The following is a 21,969-nucleotide window of genomic DNA, read 5'->3' as shown; positions in this document are numbered from 1 at the left end:
TAATACCCACATGGAGGAAATCTATCACACCAAGCATCTCAGGAGACTGTACCAGAACACAGAAAGCATGCATTCTAGTAGCTTTCTGTTGTGTTTTAGAGAGGATGGATATCCTAGTCCATGTGGGTTCCAATAACTTCATCAAACTGTTCCAGTTTCCTTGAGGCCAAGGTCTGTCAGATAACCAAATTACTTCCACTCCATCTCTAGGATTTTCCCCTGACAATTATATTAATAGTTATACATACTTTGGTTCCACCAGGATAAGCAGGGCATGCATTGTCTCAGTTCCAGTTCCAGTTTGTACATCAGACAAGTTCATTAAACCCTTTATGCTATCCCTGTATGCACACAACTGATAAAGAATCTGCTGCCCTACAAAGCTACAACACATTAGATATGGCTGGCATCACCTATGCCTTAGATGCTAATCATCCTTGGCTGCAGCAAGTTGCTGTACTACAGCAATATGAGTTACACAGTGGAAAATTGCAAAGCCTGTTGCAATCTGAGTATCTCATTCAATTGCAAAGTTTGTAGAAATGGTGATGTTTGCTTTTTTACAGCCTATATGCCGAATGCTTAATAAGTAGCATTTGTTTTATTTTTTTATATGCATGTCCACTAGTTAAGCCTGTTGGGCACAAGTGACCCTTTTTAGGGTGGGTTTACCTTTATATCGTCAATCCCGATATGGGCGAAACGGCTTCTGCGAATACCAAAATGCGAACGTCTCCAACGTCGAATTCCAAATAAGCGAACGATAAAACCTCGCCCCATTTTGACCCATGGTAGTAATGGTGTGGAGGTGTGGCACGGCCGGAAATGTTGAATGTCGAATGTTTTTCGATATTTAAAATTTTTCTCGGTGTTGGTTTGCGTAAATGAGTCGATTAAGTGGCCGGTCGACAAAGTGTGATCGATGATATAAAGGTAAACCTTTAGGGTGACCCAGAAGCACTGTCTGGTCAACCAAGTTACTCATATGAAGGTAGACATATGAAGGTAGAAGGAATCAAACCCCATATGCCTGACTACAGGAAGCAACTGAATAACAACTCAGAAAGAGTTGCTGCTACTGAGATTTGTCTGCATACATCAACTGGACATAAGCTGATTTAAGTATATTTCCTTCATTTTATTGTGGTTGTTATAACTTGGGGACTGATTTCTCAGATCTAGCTCTGTTGAAACTGTCTTGTGTGTGTGTCTGAAGCTCTGCACTAGTTGTTAAACTGCTCTGAAATTCCTTTAAGTGTTAATTAGCTTGGGGGGTTTTCTGATAACTTTAAAACCTGTGTTGGTTACATCTCTGGTAATCATTTTAAGTAGAGTTGCTGCTACTGAGATTTGTCTGCATACATCAACTGGACATAAGCTGATTTAAGTATATTTCCTTCATTTTATTGTGGTTGTTATAACTTGGGGACTGATTTCTCAGATCTAGCTCTGTTGAAACTGTCTTGTGTGTGTGTCTGAAGCTCTGCACTAGTTGTTAAACTGCTCTGAAATTCCTTTAAGTGTTAATTAGCTTGGGGGTTTTCTGATAACTTTAAAACCTGTGTTGGTTACATCTCTGGTAATCATTTTAAGTAGAGTTGCTGCTACTGAGATTTGTCTGCATACATCAACTGGACATAAGCTGATTTAAGTATATTTCCTTCATTTTATTGTGGTTGTTATAACTTGGGGACTGATTTCTCAGATCTAGCTCTGTTGAAACTGTCTTGTGTGTGTGTCTGAAGCTCTGCACTAGTTGTTAAACTGCTCTGAAATTCCTTTAAGTGTTAATTAGCTTGGGGGTTTTCTGATAACTTTAAAACCTGTGTTGGTTACATCTCTGGTAATCATTTTAAGTAGAGTTGCTGCTACTGAGATTTGTCTGCATACATCAACTGGACATAAGCTGATTTAAGTATATTTCCTTCATTTTATTGTGGTTGTTATAACTTGGGGACTGATTTCTCAGATCTAGCTCTGTTGAAACTGTCTTGTGTGTGTGTCTGAAGCTCTGCACTAGTTGTTAAACTGCTCTGAAATTCCTTTAAGTGTTAATTAGCTTGGGGGGTTTTCTGATAACTTTAAAACCTGTGTTGGTTACATCTCTGGTAATCATTTTAAGTAGAGTTGCTGCTACTGAGATTTGTCTGCATACATCAACTGGACATAAGCTGATTTAAGTATATTTCCTTCATTTTATTGTGGTTGTTATAACTTGGGGACTGATTTCTCAGATCTAGCTCTGTTGCAACTGTCTTCCCACCCTCCCTGTTCTTGGATGTAGTTTAAATTTGGTGGCTTTTGCAGTGCCCGCCCCACTGTAGATTTGATCTAGGACACTCTCCCAGTCCCCTCTCTTTACCGCATTCTCTCTAATAAACCCTTTCTGCACTTGCTTTTAGTCCTTTTTAATTTAATTACATTTTTTCATACTGTGTGTGGACTAATATTGCTACATACTCAAGTGTGCCAGCTTGCACTGCATGTGAATTGTTTTTATAGCATTTACTGTCTGTTTTTTTCCTTGTCGCTGTAAAAAAAAAAAAAAAAAAAAAAAAATTCTCTTGTTTTCCTGCCTTACTGAACTAGAGTAGTCCAGTTTCAGAGTTGCTGATCCCTGGGCTTTGTTTTTAGTTCCTGTTACTGATCCATTGCCTTATTAGGAAGGAGGGAAGTTTCTTTGCTTACCAGTGGGAGTGGGAAGCACTGAGGGCCCTTTTGTCCGATTTGGTGAAGTTTCAGCCAGAAACTAGTAGTCCATTGGTCGTTTTGGGCCAGTTCCTAGCTCCTTTCAGCCACCTGCTATAAAACACGCTAAACACGCGTTTTCCAGCTTGTACCAACTCAGCACAGATCCTCGTAGTGGCCTGCAGAGTGATCCAAGCAGCAGAGAGTTAAAGAGTGACTTTCTACCAGATATAAGTATTTTTGTGGCTTTCCCACTGTTATTAAGCTAGCGACTGCATTTCGCCTGTTTTACTGCTACTTTAAGTGATTTCTGCATTTTACACTGTTTATTGCACTTTAAGTTACTAATTGTTGCAAATTGTTTCTGTAGGCTACACACTAAAGTGCGCTAGCCGATTTACAGCATTTATAGCATTTACTGTCTGTTTTTTCCTTGTCTCTGTAATAAAACAAAAAAATCTCTTGTTTTCCCCCCTTACTGAACTAGAGTAGTCCAGTTTCAGAGTTGCTGATCCCTGGGCTTTGTTTTTAGTTCCTGTTACTGATCCATTGCCTTATTAGGGAGGAGGAAGTTTCTTTGCTTACCAGTGGGAGTGGGAAGCACTGAGCAGCCTTTCTGTCCGATTTGGTGAAGTTTCAGCCGGAAACTAGTAGTCCATTGGTCGTTTTGGGCCAATTCCTAGCTCCTTTCAGCCCCTGCTATAAAACACGCTAAACACGCGTTTTTCCAGCTTGTACCAACTCAGCACAGATCCTCATGGTGGCCTGCAGAGTGATCCAAGCAGCAGAGAGCTAAAAGAGTGACTTTCTACCAGATATAAGTATTTTTGTGGCTTTCCCACTGTTATTAAGCTAGCGACTGCATTTCGCCTGTTTTACTGCTACTTTAAGTGATTTCTGCATTTTACACTGTTTATTGCACTTTAAGTTACTAATTGTTGCAAATTGTTTCTGTAGGCTACACACTAAAGTGTGCTAGCCGATTTACAGCATTTATAGCATTTACTGTCTGTTTTTTCCTTGTCTCTGTAATAAAACAAAAATCTCTTGTTTTCCGCCTTACTGAACTAGAGTAGTCCAGTTTCAGAGTTGCTGATCCCTGGGCTTTGTTTTAGTTCCTGTCACTGGTCCATTGCCTTATTAGGGAGGAGGAAGTTTCTTTGCTTACCAGTGGGAGTGGGAAGCACTGAGCAGCCTTTCTGTCCGATTTGGTGAAGTTTCAGCCGGAAACTAGTAGTCCATTGGTCATTTTGGGCCAATTCCTAGCTCCTTTCAGCCCCCTGCTATAAAACACGCTAAACACGCGTTTTCCAGCTTGTACCAACTCAGCACAGATCCTCGTGGTGGCCTGCAGAGTGATCCAAGCAGCAGAGAGCTAAAAGAGTGACTTTCTACCAGATATAAGTATTTTTTGTGGCTTTCCCACTGTTATTTAAGCTAGCGACTGCATTTCGCCTGTTTTACTGCTACTTTAAGTGATTTCTGCATTTTACACTGTTTATTGCACTTTAAGTTACTAATTGTTGCAAATTGTTTCTGTAGGCTACACACTAAAGTGCGCTAGCCGATTTACAGCATTTATAGCATTTACTGTCTGCTTTTTTCCTTGTCTCTGTAATAAAACAAAAAAATCTCTTGTTTTCCTGCCTTACTGAACTAGAGTAGTCCAGTTTCAGAGTTGCTGATCCCTGGGCTTTGTTTTTAGTTCCTGTTACTGATTCATTGCCTTATTAGGGAGGAGGGAAGTTTCTTTGCTTACCAGTGGGAGTGGGAAGCACTGAGCAGCCTTTCTGTCCGATTTGGTGAAGTTTCAGCCAGAAACTAGTAGTCCATTGGTTGTTTTGGGCCAATTCCTAGCTCCTTTCAGCCCCCTGCTATAAAACACGTTAAACACGCGTTTTCCAGCTTGTACCAACTCAGCACAGATCCTCGTGGTGGCCTGCAGAGTGATCCAAGCAGCAGAGAGCTAAAAGAGTGACTTTCTACCAGATATAAGTATTTTTGTGGCTTTCCCACTGTTATTTAAGCTAGCAACTGCATTTCGCCTGTTTTATTGCTACTTTAAGTGATTTCTGCATTTTACACTGTTTATTGCACTTTAAGTTACTAATTGTTGCAAATTGTTTCTGTAGGCTACACACTAAAGTGCGCTAGCTGATTTACAGCAATTACTGTCTGTTTTTTTCCTTGTCTCTGTAATAAAACAAAAAAATCTCTTGTTTTCCCGCCTTACTGAACTAGAGTAGTCCAGTTTCAGAGTTGCTGATCCCTGGGCTTTGTTTTTAGTTCCTGTTACTGATCCATTGCCTTATTAGGAAGGAGGGAAGTTTCTTTGCTTACCAGTGGGAGTGGGAAGCACTGAGCAGCCTTTTTGTCTGATTTGGTGAAGTTTCAGCCAGAAACTAGTAGTCCATTGGTCGTTTTGGGCCAATTCCTAGCTCCCTTCAGCCCCCTGCTATAAAACACGCTAAAAGCGATTTAGCGCGGAGTTACCACTGTTGCACACAAGAGCAGCGGAGGTTAAACAAGGTTAAACTATTTGGGCCATCTAAATTACACTCTTCAATTTTCCCTTAAAACTACCTTCCTCGAGCTGTACTGCTGATCTAACCAGCATATCCTATAACTGAAAAGTTCATCTCTACTTGATTCCCAAGTAGACTATTCTCTATCTGTAAAGCCTAGCACTTACTCCTACAGTACTTGCACCTTGATAAAGCACTCTTATTATAGATAGTACCCCACCAGCCTAAAACCCACTTCCCCCGGAGTCCTTTGAAAGTCTCTTTATCTACTACTTCTAGTATGTCGAGGGATCAGTTGCTAGTGTCCTCTCCAGCTCAACTGGTGAACCTGGGAATATTGAGGCAATGTTACAACTGCCTCATGTACCAGACAATCCTCTCCTTCTCCCACAAAACACAAATACATGCGAGAGATGCAACTATACGGCCAAACTGGAGGCTGAGCTCTCTCAACATAGGACTGGCAAGACCAGACAGGAGGAGAAGGTAACCACACACAATACATACCCAGTCACACATGGTACCATCACAACTTCAAATCATACACATACTCACACAAAGACATACTCGGAGGCTCTGATCAAAAATTTACCAAAACAGCAGAGGCCACCAAAGCAGACACCCAAACAACTACCACCTCACGACCCAACACATGCAACACATAGACCACACAGTCAGAGTGTCAAACAGTCACAGCCCTTAAGGCCAAACAAAATGCCAGACACACTTGTCATTGGTGATTCCATAGTCAGACACACTGACGTCCCGCTCACCAGACTGAGTAAAGAGAAGGTCACAGTAAGCTGCCTGTCAGGCGCTAGAATCCGCCACATAACGCAAGCACTCAGGTCTCTCAACAGCAGGTACAAGTACGACTCAGTCATTGTCCACGCTGGTGTCAACGACCTGAGACGCACCTCCTTGGACTACATGAAAAGGGACATCGAGGAGCTCTCTGATTATGTAGCCCAGGCAGGTATGACCCTGACCTTGAGCAGTATCCTACCTTCACCTAGAATGATGCCACAATACAGTGATAAGATGATCAGCTTTAATAATTGGCTTAAATTCTGGTGTCATACAAAGGGATCCAATGTCTGTCTGCCTGGGATGACATGCTGGACAAGCCACGCTGCTTCGCAAGGGACGGCTTGCACCTGTCACCCCTGGGCTTCCGGATATTGGCAAAGGCTCTTGCCACCCCATAGTGCCTTTTTAGGCAAGGCTCAAATTCTAAACCTACCACCCTAGAACACCAAAAGGAAAAAACTAAGGGTAATGCTGCTCAATGCCAGAAGTCTCAATCTCAAGATGCAGGCCCTTCTCAATATGGAGAACATCGATGTCTGTGCTGTGACAGAAACCTGGTTCAAGGCTCCTGAGAGCACCCCAGCACTAACAGGTTTCACCTCATATCATGTTCCGCCCCAAAATCCGGACAACACCAAGAAAGGAGGGGTGTCCATATTCATAAAGGACACCCACACCTCAAGGTTGGTGGCAACGCATGATGCATCGGAGACCATCCAGGTGCAATTAACCATAGGCAAGACTGCTCTGCAATTTGTAGCATGTTACAGGCCACCCTCTCAAACTCAGGAACCTCACATGGCCTTCCTGAAAACATTGGAGGATAAATGTATCTCCAAACACCATCATACTAGGTGACTTTAACTACCCTAATATAGACTGGGAACACTACTCAAGCCCGAACACTCTAACCCAAAGATTCCTGGAGTTCATAAACTCAAATGCCATGGAACAACTAGTCACCATCCCCACAAGAGGAGAAAACATACTTGATCTCATCATCACGAACATGGGATCAAAATGTTCAACACCGAAGTATACCCCTCACTGGTGAGATCAGATCATAAACTAATCTCGCTGGAGGTCCTCATCCCGCCCCACCTGAAACAAAAAGACCACAGTGAAAAACTTCTCAAAAGCCGATTTCACACTTCTAAAAACTAGTGTGGTCTCCTTTAAGGCCCCTGAGCCAGTGGTAAACATTACTCAAACCGCTGAATCACTTACAAATGCCTTCTACCAGCACCTACAGGACTGCATGGATCAGGCAATCCCAAACAAAACTAAGACTCTCTGTACCAAAGGCAAGCGTCCAGTCTGGTGGACCCCAGCCATAAACAAGCTCTACAACAAAAGGAGGAAGCTACTACAAGATAGAGCAAAATCCTTGAAAGGTAAGACACCTTTGATCATTATAAGTAAAAACTAAGAGCTCTCATAAAATCATCCAAGGCAAATTTTGAGAGAAAAATCGCCAAGGACTCTAAAGAGAATCATAAGGCCTTCTTTAGCTATGTTAGAAACCTAGGAGGAAACTCCCAGATATGCTCAGAATTAGTTCAAAATGATGTGAAAATTACTGAACCTACACACATTGCCAACATACTGGCTGACAGGTTCAGTGCAAACTTCTCCCCTCCCCAAAAGGAGAGATATCTATTCCAGAGGATTGTAGCCCCCAAACATCTCCAACGCCCAGGTGAGAACTGCCCTCACTAAGGCAAAAACACAGCATCCATGGGACCGGATGGTGTCCCGGCTGTGTGCTTCATGAACTCAATGAGGAATTAAACCCACAGTTAGGACAGCTGTTTAATCTTAGCCTCACCTCAGGATACGTACTCAAGGAGTGGCGACGGCGACTGTGGTCCCACTTCATAAGGGCGGTGCCTCCACAGACCCTGGAAATTACCGCCCATTAGCTTGACAAGCCTTATCTGCAAAGCCATGGAGAGGATCATAATGGAACTCATAAATAAAGACATAGGGAACTTGCAGACTTTGGATCCAACTCAGTTTGGCTTTGTCAAAGGCAGATCCTGCCTCTTAAACTTGGTTGACTTTTCGAGACAGTCACCAAGGCCATTGATGAGGAAAGGCAGTCCATGCAGCCTACCTCGACCTGGCAAAGGCCTTCGACACAATACCCCACTCAGGTATCATCGAAAAACTCATCAGCTTGAATGTAAACCCATACATCACAAGATGGGTTGCAAACTGGCTAAGTGACAGAACCCACAGGGTCAGAGTTGCTGGAGCCATGTCAGACTCAAAGCCTGTCACAAGTGGTGTCCCACAGGGCTCAGTCCTGGGTCCACTCTTGTTCGGCATCTACTTTTCTGAAGTACAAGCAAACACAGGAGGGTTATGGCTGACAAAGTTTGCAGATGACTGCAAACTGGGCGCCATAGTCGAAAACACATCTGACACAGATATCCTCCAGAAGGGCCTCACAGAAATGGATAACTGGTGCCAGAGCCATGGCCTGAAGTTAAACGCCAAAATGCATAGTCATACCCTTTGGGAAAAACAAGGCTACCCCTAGCTACCATATAGGTGGCAATCCACTGAGCACAGAAAAAGTCATCAGAGATCTGGGGACCCAGGTTGACAGTAGCCTTCGTTTGACACTCATGTTGCTAAAGTAGTTAGGAAAACCTTCTATATCACCCACCTGATCATGAAGGGATTCACATCTAGATCAAGGGAGGTCATCGTCCCCTGTACTCATCACTTATTAGACCTATGATTGAGTACAATGCCCGTTCGAATGTATCTGACCAGACACCTGCTGCAGCTTGAAAGGCCCCAAAAGTTCCTCACCAAAAGGATAAAGGGTCTCAAAATATGTCTTATGCTGCCCGACTGAAAGAACTCCAGCTCTATTCAGTCTCATACCGCTTGCTCAGAGGTGACCTGTGCCTGACATATAAGGCCATGTCAAACCCAGATTTGATGAATATGCTTCACCTCAAAAAATCTAGATCCCTCAGAACCACAAGGGCGGGAGACTTAAACCTTGACACGGTTATAAATAGAATGTGCTGGAGGGACAGATTCATCACCCAGAGACTCCCTATGCTGTGGAACAAAATCCCGGTACATGTGAGGCAGAGCACCTCTCTGGTCTTGTTCAAGAGGAATCTTGACCAATGGATGGGAGATTGCAGATATACCCCAGGGATTACTTCAGCGTCACTGCTTGACAGAGGCACAGCAAAATGATAGGCATAGTTTTTATTCAAACTAAAGGGGTGGCGAAAGCCACATAACTATGGGCTAGGCTTATAAATGCCCTTGGGCAGATAGCCTAGTATGAACCTATGAACCTATGAACCTATGAATCATAATCGTTTGGTCTGACTGAAAGGCAGCATTCTGTAACTCTGAATTGCAAATGGTGGGGAAAGGAAATCCATTAGCATATGATTAGTGCAGCATTTACATAAGACTTCTGCTGCAACTTTTGGAAACTTGCACACATGCACAACAGAACTATTTGAATTGCATTATGTTTTTGCATGTGTGCAAAGTTGTGCAGGTATGTGTTGTATATATGAGCGACTAACTATGAGTATGCTTTATGCACTAAATTATTACTTTATTAAAATATTTTAAATGTTCTAAATATAATTAAAATATTCTAAAACATTGATATCTACTGAAAGTTGAAAACACTGACACCTGACCTTGGTAGCTCACAGCAGCTTGAATCTAAAATTTGCAGAGTTTAAATAAAATGTTATTTTTAGACCCAAAAGGCTATCTCTTTCTCATAGTTTAAAATCATACATCAGGTTAGAACTGAACATGTTCTTTTAGCATGTTTTTTTTTTTGTCACAATCTTCTACAAGCATCTGAGTCTAAGCTGCTAGACGACTACAGCCTGTCATCCAGGGACCTGTGCATCTCCGATGTCACATGGCCACTATTTGTTCTCATTCTCGAATATGCATTTGGGCAAGGAAATGCAGCTGTGTAGAGAGAGTGGAGTGACCACACCCTGTTCAATTACATGCTTTAGTTTGAGCAAGGTAAGTGTGGTTGTCATACAAATGGATTGGGCATGGTGAGAGTGTGCATTAAGTTTTTTAGGCAGCAATTGAGAAGGTGATTTAGTTTTAGGAAGTAGGAGAGGAGTTTAGGTTTTTGGAAGCAACTGAAGAATTTACTTTTAATGGGGGGGTGGAATTTTAAGTTTAGGGAGTGATTGCAGGCTTTAGGTGTAGGGAGGAAAGAGGGACATTTTAGATTTAGGGAGTGATTGGTCAACTTAGGATAGGGAGGGGAGTTTTAGGGTTCAGAAGCAACCGAGAATTCTAGGTACAGGCAGTAGAAGAGGAGTTATACTATTAGGGTTATAGTTAGATCTCTGCTTGGGGTGGTGAGAGGGCTAAGTAGTTAAGCAGGATCGGCCTAGTGGCAGTTAGGGCACTTACTGTTTAGAGCAAGTGTTTCACAAGTGGCTAGCATGTGTGCACTTGTAGCAGACTCTTTTTCCTCACATGTATGTTTTATTTAGTATCACAGAAAATTAAATGCATATTATGAACATGATTCTTATGATGTTACAGACTTCATAAAGACAGAAAGACCAGCTGTGGAGCCAAACTGTTTCTACAGAGCAAGAGACTGATATCCTCTAATGAATCTTATATAAAGCATGTACTCCAATTACTGACGTAATCCAGAAAATAAGTACTGAAATTATAAACATTATTATTATTATTATTATTATTATTATTATTATTATTATTATTATTATTATTATTTGCAAAAAGTTCCATGGGTATTGTTATTGAAAGAATGTGAGTGTGGAATGTATCCACACAGGTAATATTTGCAAATATCACTGACTGTAAAACATAACAGATGACAACAGCAGTCTCTAAGATGTGATGACATCAAACTGTTTTCCCTGCTGTTCAGTCTCTGTAAAATACTATTATATCAGTCTTTGCCTTGCATTGCTTCCAGTCTGGGTTGTGACTGAAAAGGGTCCTCAGGTCAGTCTGCCATGCTCGATACAACTTTTTAAATAATTAAGTACATAAATAATTTCACAAATAAAATGTACTACCCATCAGCAATTCGGCATATTTATTTCAATGTAAAATAATATTATTAAAAATAAATGTCATTATGAATGGCTTTGTTTTTCAATTAACAAGTTAGTAAATATACATAGCATCATATTCATGCATTTATAATGGTTGTCTGGCTGGCTAACAGATGCCTTCTGTTTCTGAGTCATGCATCTGTCAGTGTTGCAGCAGAGGTGTCCAGTATTATTTGTGTATTTATTTATTTATTTAGCAACACAGAGACATAATATTTGCTGAATGCTTTCTATTTTTCTCTTATCCTTTCTCTACTCATCTTCTTAGCCAATTAATTTTTGGTGCACTTCCGTAAGTAATACAACATTTTGTCCTCCTTCATTCATTCCCTTTTCATTCCTTATTTTTTCACAGCTTGCATTTCTGGCACAGACATAGCCATCTTCCTGTCACATTGGCTAACATATACGTATCATGAAGAAGTCCTGCCTCCCACTGCTTGATTTGTTTTTGTAACGTCCTGCTTGAATGCGGAGCTTGCAAAAATCTCTTCATTAATATTTGTCAAAAACATAATTGCTCACTATCATTCCACAGCTTTTGAGGCATTCAAATTAAAACTTCATGAAGTCTTAATTAATTAAAGAATGCTGAACAGTATAAAACAGCAAGATCTGACAGATCTGTGTGAAAATAATTTCACGCCTTAGCTCTCCTAAGCAAAACAAATAAATGTGAAGGAAATTCATCTCAGCTTCCCTACAAATAATTAAGATGAAGGCAGTATTAAATTAGTCAAATTTAGTATGTTCCATGTACGAATAATGAATGTAAGGTACAGGAAATGCATTATAATAAATTCATTACTTGCAATACTGACAAACCCAAATGTGCAAGACACCTGTTATAAATCTGTCCCTGTTTATCAGTCTCTGATGCAAGGGAAGATAAATCTATTAGCTTTATTACACATTACCTTACATAGTTACAACAGCAGCAAAACAAAAATATGATCTTTCTATGTGGTCTGCCATATTTAGCATCCTTCATCTCTACATTCCTCCTCCTATGTCCTTTTTAAAATTAACGGCCCGTCCCAAGCCTTTTTGAGAAACTTTGCTTTTACAACACACAACTCACTCAGGTAATCTATTCCACTTATTCAGTGTGCTTCTATGGAAAATATAAATATTTCCATCTCCCAAGCCCCTGCTTATACTTATCAAGCATATGAGAACTTGTCAGAGATTTGGGACGCATGGCTAGGCTTAAAAAGGTCCCTATAGTCATTAGCCTAGTAAACACCTATGAACCTATATATATATATATATATATATATATATATATATATATATATATATATATGTATGTATATATGGGTCTACTTTATTCGACAGAAAACACATTTCACTGAAACTCATTTTGTCGAAGACTCATTTCACTGAAAATTAATTCCCTGAGCACAATTCACTGAAAGCTCACTTCAGTGAAAACACATTTGACTGAAACTCATTTCATCTAAACAGGTATATGCCCTGTTGCCCAATGTAGTGCGATCCTGGAGTTGGTATATATAGTTAGGGAGGTGTGGGTGCACATAGTTTGGGTATATATTATTTTCTGGAAAGAGTTATTCATTTGACTTTTAAGAATCCATGTCTATGGTTTACAACATTTAAAATAGGTGGGGGGCTATGCACCCCACAGCCACACCACCCTTACTATATATATTAACTCCAGGATTGCACTATAAGTGGGGAACAGGGCATATACCTGTTTAGACTAAATGAGTTTCAGTCAAATGAGTTTTCAGTGAAGTGAGCTTTCAGTGAATTGTGCTCAGGCAATTAATTTTCAGTGAAATGAGGATTCACCAAAATGAGTTTCAGTGAAATGTGTTTTCTATAAAACAAAGTAGACCCATATATATATATATATATATATATATATATATATATATATATATATATATATATATATATATATATATATATATATATATATATATATATATATATATATATATATATATATATATATATATATATATATATATATATACACACACACACACACACACACACATACACACACACACGCACACACATATATGATGAACTATATCTTGATAATTTGGTAAGCACGTCTCATCCTCTGTCCTCTGTTGTCATACTGTTCTACTGTGTTCAACCCAATATCAAGCTTCTACATCATCTCCTCATAACCCTTATCCTCTGCTTTGTTTATTATCATAATTACCTTTCATTGTTTTTTTTTTTTATTTTATTTTATTATGATGATAATGTTACCCCTGTATAGGTATAAGAAATGAATACAACTGTGGCCTGACAACTGAACTACAGAGGATTAATTATAACATCTGTCTTTCAATAGACTGGTCCTCTAAGGATACATCCCAGTATCGTATTTGCATTGTGTACAGCTGTCTTATTTTGCACCTGGTGGTTTATATATGCTTTTATTACCATATCAATATTTTCTCCTGATTAGTATATTGTTTTAGAATCAGAATTTACAGCTGGTGTCCCAAAGCTGGATTATGGTAATCCAAGTGAAGTACTTGCACTTTCTGTGATTGAACCTCAGGTGCCACTTCTCATTTTACTTTTTATAGTGCTCCATGAACTCTTTGAGGACTTCACCTCATCCTCTACTCTCCCTTTCTTGAAGAAGGGGCATAGTCCTAAGAGAAACTAGGGTGGGGACACTGAGCTGCTGCAGAGGTGGGATGATACAGCAGCACAATATTTTGGGTCCCCTTCAAAGGATTAAAATGTCAGAACATCGAATCACTGATCTGTGAAGAGCAGATGATCAATGTTTTGACATATCACCTTGTGAATGGAGTTTATCATGCAGTGCTGAATGGGAAGTTTACCATTATCTTCACTGTGGTGTGATCTCAGAGTTGGTATATTTATGTAGCAGGGGGGTGTGGGGGGCACAGCCTTCCAAGATGGGGGTGTAGAGGAGCTTGTCCTACTGCAAAAACATGAAATAAGAAGTTTTCACACTGTAGATTTTTTTTGTTAGATTTGATATTTCAGAGCATCGATCCTCTGGTCTTTGATGATCAGAGGTTCGATGTTCTGAAATTTTGATCCTTTGAAGTAGACCTATATATATATATATATATATATATATATATATATATATATATATATATGTGTGTGTGTGTGTGTATATATATATGAGTCTTCTTCACAAACCTGAAATCCCACTTACCTGACTTTCATATAACCTAGACAACAAAGCTGAAAATCTGTAATATCAGTGTCCCAGAGCACTGACATTTTACTCCAGGTAAGTAACTGGTCACCATGGCGAACTTTGCCCCTACCCTCACAGTAGTGCGATCTCAGAGTTGGTATATTTCGTTAGAGAGGGTGTGGGGGGCACAAACCCCCCCTAGGGGGGTGTGGGGGGCACAACCCCCCCTAGGGGGGTGTGGTGGGTGAAGTCCCCCACATGGGTGGGTTTACTTTGTTTCGATTTTAACTTGTTTTTCAGGTTGGCCAAGCAGTTACTTACCTGAAGTTGAAAGTCAGTGTTCCAGGCCTTCAATCTTCTGGGTTGTTGGCTTTGCCGTCTCACTTATATGAAAGTTGGAAGTTGGGTAAGTGGGATTTTGAGTTTGTGAAGTACACTCTATATATATATATATATATATATATATATATATATATATTATATTTTATATATATATATATATATATATATATATATATATATATATATCTTACTACACCGACAAGTCATACAAACACACACCAGAAGATCAGGAGAAGAGGATCAAAATGTGTGTGTGTGTGTATGTATATATATATATATATATATATATATTATATTTTATATATATATATATATATATATATATATATATATATATATATATATATATATATATATACACACATACAAACACACACATATAGATAGAAATGTGTGTGTGTGTATATATATATATATATATATATATATATATATATATATATATATATATATATAAATATGAATGTTTCCAGAATCTGTAGTGTAGGATATTGTACATACAATTTTCAAACTCACAAAAGCCTATTTTTTTCTCAATCTTACTTTCTCTCATTTTATCTCGTCTTATGAAACAGCACACTTTAAACAGCTCTTTTATAACTTTTTCCAAGACATTTAGAAATAAAATGATAAGCGACTGTCTGTCTCTGTCTCTCATCCTCTTGATTAATCTCTTTGGGAAAGAGCCTAAAGGGAAGAGAAATGCTTACTCAGTTAAATATAAAATACCTCCATATGTATTGTGCATGTTTATGTCTTGCAATTTAATAGTCTTAATTCATCAGATGGCCATTTCAATGAATTTGTTCCTTTCTTCTAATGTGATGCAATGTAAATTTGATAAAGGGGATGCCTGGGAAAAGACCCCCTATATGGGTGAGGGGAATTGTTTGCCCCACAGTTTACCCACAGCAGTATCTTTTTTATGTTTTTTCCCTGCAATATTCTTTGAATCATACTAATGACAAAGTGGGGCTTGATTACATCAATGTTGTCCCTTCATGGTTTGAAAAGTAGTGCTCATGTACTGAATCTATATACTGCAGTTTATACAAACAGTTTGTTTGCAGATGTCTTTTAGCAATGAATAGTATTTCACAGTGTTTTCTTCCTGCAAAGATTCTGTCTCAATCCTTTGATTAATCTCTTTGGTTCAGAACCTAATGGGAAAAGTGACGCACAGACAGACATATATTTGCTAAAATAACATCATAAATATTTCTTCAAGTTAAGAAAATGAGTGATCAATGCACTGAATCTGCTGCCGCCAGGTACTACAGTTAATCATGACTGTTCAAGTCTGTGACTTAGCGACTAAGGACTTTTTTCTTTACAGTTTCTACTCTGAGCTCTAACTCTTCTTAAAAATAGTTTTACAAGTTAGATGAGACAGTTTTTTTTTTTAACTTTATGTTTATTACTGTGATACTAGCTATTTTCTGTATATATGATTAGCAGGTAATATGCTAATTAAATTTGACTATAGACTCATTAAGGCACAAGGGTCTGTAATATTTACGTCATAGGGCTTAAGCCCGTTCTTTTAGGTCAGTTACTAGTTCTTTGTTTTTGTTGTATTTCCCAGTGTAGTCTGTCCATTTTTTACAAGACTCTTACTGCAATTGATTTCTTTCTTCAATGTTTCTTTTTCCTGACTGCTGAATGAAATAATAACCATGTACAGGACTATACTAAGACCTCGGTGAAACTTTTAGTCTCCTTGTGAATTTTTCGCCAATCTCTCTTCCAAATCTTTTCTAACATCCTCAGAGTGATTCCTATAGTTATTGTTCAATGTTTTATATGTTTTTTCACTTATGATTCCCTGATCCATTCTCTTTGCCTGCAGTGTGATATCAATCCCCGATAAGGAGGGCAGTCTCTAGCCTGCAGTACAAATGTCTTTTTGACCTCTTCCCATTCTTACTGTTCTCTCTGTAGCTATTTGCTCCCACTAACTTGATTCCTTTGCCAGCATTGTCCAGTAAATTCCAGCCCCCTCTTACCTGTTCCCTATACTCTAATTGCAGTCATCTCTAACGGCAGAATCTCCTTTCTTCATTCTCATGTTGGCTTAGGGACAACTGGACGAACTGGATGATTTTATTTCCTATTTAAACCAAACCATTTTTGAGATTTACTTACAATGTTGGACAGAGGAAATAAACTTCTTGGATGTAAAATTAATGAAAGATTTGCTTAACCACAAATTTAAATCAAGGAAGAGTAATTTTACTAATTCTTATCTGCACTATACAAGTAACCATCCCTTGCATCAGAAGAGAAGTATAATTAAAGGGCAAGTGACAAGTATTGCCCATATGACCTCCAATATAGAAGACTTAGAACAAGATCTTAGTTTTGTGGAACAGATGTTCGTTCAGCAGGGCTATCCAGAACCAATGGTTAATAAAGTGAGAGAGAAAATTGAAAGGGGTTAGGGAACCAAATATGTCCCATTGCTTGGTTCCTCTGATTTAGTTGATAAGCCTAACACAAAGTGCCATTACAGCTCCACTATACAGGTCCTGCAACCACCAGACAGTAGGAGTACCATCCCAAGTGGACCTAAAGAGAATTTCACAAGGTTCTTGACCCTTAAGTATGGTTCTGACACCAAGGAAATTAAAATAATTATACAGAAATTATGGAATATTTTTCAACAGTGCCCAACAGACCTAATGTTGTCTCCACACCCTCATTTTCTGGCTAAAAAAAGAGGGCCCCATATCAAAAATTTACTTGTATGGACTTCTAAGAGGCAGAATGGCAGGAGCCCACCTAGGAAAGTGGGGACCTATAAGTGTGGGATATGCAATAAATGTAAATACTTAGCCAGCAGTCAAGAGATCCAAATAAGTACTATACGGACCCATTTAATAGCTTAGAATTAATTGTACATCTAAAGGGGTGATCTACATAACATTCTGACAAGTGTGCTCAGCCTACTATGTGGGAAAAACGTAGAGACTACTAAAAACTAGAGTCTATGAACACCATTATGAAATTTCCCACTGCATGGAAACCAATGCACTTTGTAAGTATTTGAAAGACTATCAGAGTCGGAGATTTTTACTTTGGGTGTTAGAACAGGTTGAATCAAGACAAGGGGTGGACAATGGGAACCCTACTGGAGTACCGTGAATTGTTATGGAACTACGGTTTAATGCAGGGACACCCCCAGGGTTTAATAGGCAGCTTTCACTAGGTCCTGCATTGTTTTTACAGATATGGACCAAGTTCATCACTACAGGGTCTGAACAGGCCTTAAAGGCAAGGCAAAGGTCACCCATTGGCAGTCTATAAGAGACTGAAAATAGGGAGAATGAACAAAGATGATCACATAATTCATGTGTTGGATTCCCTGGATTCCTTTAGTAAGGAATTTCTGTGAGTATTCAAGTTGAAGCATGTGCTTTAAGAGGTACATTCCAAAAGGAGCATTGTCCTCAATGATTGGTTTCGTTTTTGTGGTTTAGATAGGTTTGAATTTTATACCTCAGCATAAGATTTAGTGTGAGCATTGCGTGAGTCAGGGAGCGATGTATGAACTGGCTTACTGCTGAAGATCTTACATCTAATATGTGAGTAAGAAGTATTTTATCTAATTTAGTCTAAACTGTTTTTAGAGGTATTTTATCTAATTTATTTTATCTAATTTAGTCTAAACTAGTATTTTGCTTCTTGTATAATGTACATCACTGTATTTGTTGTTACTGTATGTTCATTGCGGACCTTTTCTCCCCAGGCCTCAGCTGAAAAAAGGACATGTGTCCAGCTGTACTTTCCCGGTAAACAAATGTAAAAAAAAAATAATTAATAAGTAAATATTTTCCTACAGTGATAATAGGTACAGACATCTCTCACATATTATATTATGTTGTTTTTTTGCAGCAGGTGGCCATCAGTCAGCATGAAGCAATTCTTATAGTACCTCAATATACCATGTTGATCATGTTAACAACAGGAATTGTGGGGAATGCTGATCTATGACCAAGCCAACTGTATGTAAGAAACCAAAAATAACAACAAAAACAACAAAAACAATCACTGTGTGATACTTGCAAGAAGTATTTATTAAACATTGTTTAGCGCTTTCATCCTTCAAAAATGTGGGACTTCTTCAGAACAATCTAAATAGATCACTGAATTATATAAACACATTCAATCACATGACACTGTGTGAAGCAATTAAAAAAAACAAATGTAGTATACAATGGTAAAACAATTATATAATATGCAAAATACAGGTGTGATCAATACATATATACCTATTCAGTTAAATATTGTAGGACATCAATTGCAAAGTGCAAGAAATAGACACCTGGCCTTTCAATCCCTGAGGGTTATTGGCTCCAATTTTTAACTGAAAATATAACTCCAACATTTTAACCTTCTCACTTCAAATACACCCCCACCCCTGTAGGTAGTCTTCAACTTTGTCTAGTGAATAACACAAAAGCCTGTGATTGTGATTATCTTCTAAATGTTTAGAAAGAGCATTAGAACTAAAGTTTCTTTTTATATCATAAATGTGCTCAGAAATCCTGTCTCAAAGGCATTGTTCAGTCTTACGTATGCAAACTCCAACACACTTTACACATTGGGCAATGTAAATACAGCACAGAATGGGAAGATTTCCCTTTTCTGCAGTGTAATGCCATCTCGGAGTTGGTATATATAAATAGCAGGGGATGTGAGGGTTGCAGGAAGGCTTGCTCCCCTGCTAAAACTGTTCAGGTTTTTTTTTTTTTTTACTTTTTTATTTGATGTTCGAACTTTCAAAAGTTTGATCATATGGTCTCAGCCATATGAAAGTAGAACTTTTGAAAGTTTGCTCATCAATATGATTTACTTTCACTTGGTGGACTAACATGCATGTTGACATCCTGAAGGTAAATCACTCTGCATAGAAAACCAAAACTTCTACTACCTAGTATGCATGCGCTGAGGAAGAACCTTGGTGCATGCAGGGGGCTAGACCCTCACACCACCTGCTAATTATTTATATATATATATATATATATATATATATATATATATATATATATATATATACACTAACTCTGAGATCACACAGTCCCCAGGGAACCAGGGGATTTGAACACCTTACTGTTTAGCTTCTTTGGCATTCTTCTGTCATACACTACCCCTGACACTGTTTACCTGTTGACTGCAGCCCCTCTGATTCCACATTTGACCTCCTCATTCAGACTTCCATACTCCTTGATCACTCCTCCCAGATACTTGAAGCTGTTAACCTGTTCCACTATCTTCCCTCCTATCTCATTTCTCAGCCTCTTCTGATTTCTCTTGCTATCATTACAACTGCCTGACCTGTTTTCAGTTTCATCCCATGTGCCTTCAGTTTTGCATTCCACTCCCCTATCCTTTGCCACTTCCATCGATGAAAGAATTTTGTTTCCACAACCTTCCATAGACCAACATTTGTGAATGCCTATCTTCATTTCAATAGTTGCCGTCCTTGGTACTGTAAGAAAAATTTGATCAAAGGACAATTTGTTAGAACAGCAACAATGTGTTCAAGACACGATTTATTATTGGATGAGGCAAATAAACTTTTAGAAATATTTATAGAAAGAGGTTATCCAAAAGAAACAACAGCCAAGATTATGGAAGAAATTGTAAAAGGATGGGAAACAAAATACACCCCTTTGCTAGGTACAGGGGAGACAGAAAAAAAAAAAAAAGCCAATGTAACAAGAAAGAAGAGTAGTCACAATGATTTTGCAAGATAAGTGATATTAGTAGTGACTCAAGATAAGGTTACGGGGATACTAAGCAAGAACTGGTTCATTTTTAAAACAAATGACAGTGAGTTTAACTTGGTGGGTGAAGAATCTAGTTTTATATTCAAAGTAGGCAAAAATACTAAAGGAACTTTAGAGATGGGCCCACTAAAACGGGAAAGAAACAAGAAACTGGGGACATTTAAATTGAGTTTTTGTAAACAATGTGCTTATACAGAAAGAGTATGTTAGCCTTAACAGTTTTTGTAAATCAAAGGTATTTTTAGTTAAAGATAATTGTGTTACATCTAAAGTAGTACATGTGATGGCTGCCCCTCTTTTGACATTGGTAAAACAGAAAGGGTTTTTGCTAAGAGGATTTATGAGCATGTATACAATATTGGTCAAAAATACAAATGGTGCTTTATTTAAACATACTTCGACCATTACAAATTAAAAAAACATTTTATTTTGGTATTTTAGAAATCATTGATAGAGATCTGAGGGGCAGGCAGTAGTTGACACGGATACAGTATAAGGGACTTATTTGGCAGTTAAGACTAAATGCCACCATACCCCAAGTTTTAAATGAATATGTTGCAGTCATTTCTGTTTTAAAATTAAGAGCAACAAAATTATAAATTAATATGTCTCTTTTAGTGTAATTTATAAACTTTCACATTTATATCATACAATTTTTCATATGATTTTATACAATTTTTTCTACATGATTTTATACACTTCTTATATGATATCATACCCATAAATTGAATATTTTATGATTTTTATATGAACAGGTATTTTACACAAAGATTTATAATAAAGTTTTATGAACTTAACTGTCTCAATATTTGCCAATTTCAACACTTGCTATTGTGGTATATTTCACCACTAGCATGAATGGCTTTTTACATTTTTGTGAAACATTTTTTTTCCTGGATCATGTCACCTAAAAGGAGATTCTTAACCAAAACTAGTTCTGGAGAAGTCAAATTGTGTTATACTTCACTAACTATGTTTTATTGAAATATTTTATAGTAAACATTTGTATTTTTTATTCTGAAACGTGTGCTCTGTGTGTGTTTTGGAAGCTCTGGATATGGGTTTTGCTACTTGTTCGCTTAAGTTTTTAACTATTTGATTTTTCTAATTTCCTGGAGTCTGGGATGATATGCTATGTGACCTTGGTGTTTTCTTCATTTGTTTGGTTGTGTAAAGTAGCCTGCATGGGTTAGACTCATAACTGCATTGCTAAATAAACAAACAACATAGAGGACCTTAATAAAATCCACCAAAGCCAAGTTTGAGGCTAAAATTGCAACCCAACCCAAAGACAAAAACAAGGGCATTTTTAGTTATGTTCATAATCTCAGACACACATCACAACAGTGAAGTGAGTTGATTCTGCACAACATTACCTGTACTGAGGCCGAAGATATAGTGAACGTACTGTCTAATAAATTCAGCTAAACCTTTTCCCCTCTCTCCCCTCCATCTATCCCACAAAATATACCTGAAACCAACTCCCCTCCAGCTATCTCACAAGACCAAGTCCAAAAAGC

Source organism: Protopterus annectens, chromosome 10.part0 (assembly GCF_019279795.1).
Source record: "Protopterus annectens isolate FY-2018-M chromosome 10.part0, PAN1.0, whole genome shotgun sequence".
In the NCBI taxonomy this organism is placed as follows: domain Eukaryota; kingdom Metazoa; phylum Chordata; order Ceratodontiformes; family Protopteridae; genus Protopterus; species Protopterus annectens.
The sequence above is the reverse complement of the archived record's forward strand: the minus strand, read 5'-3'. Positions refer to the sequence as shown.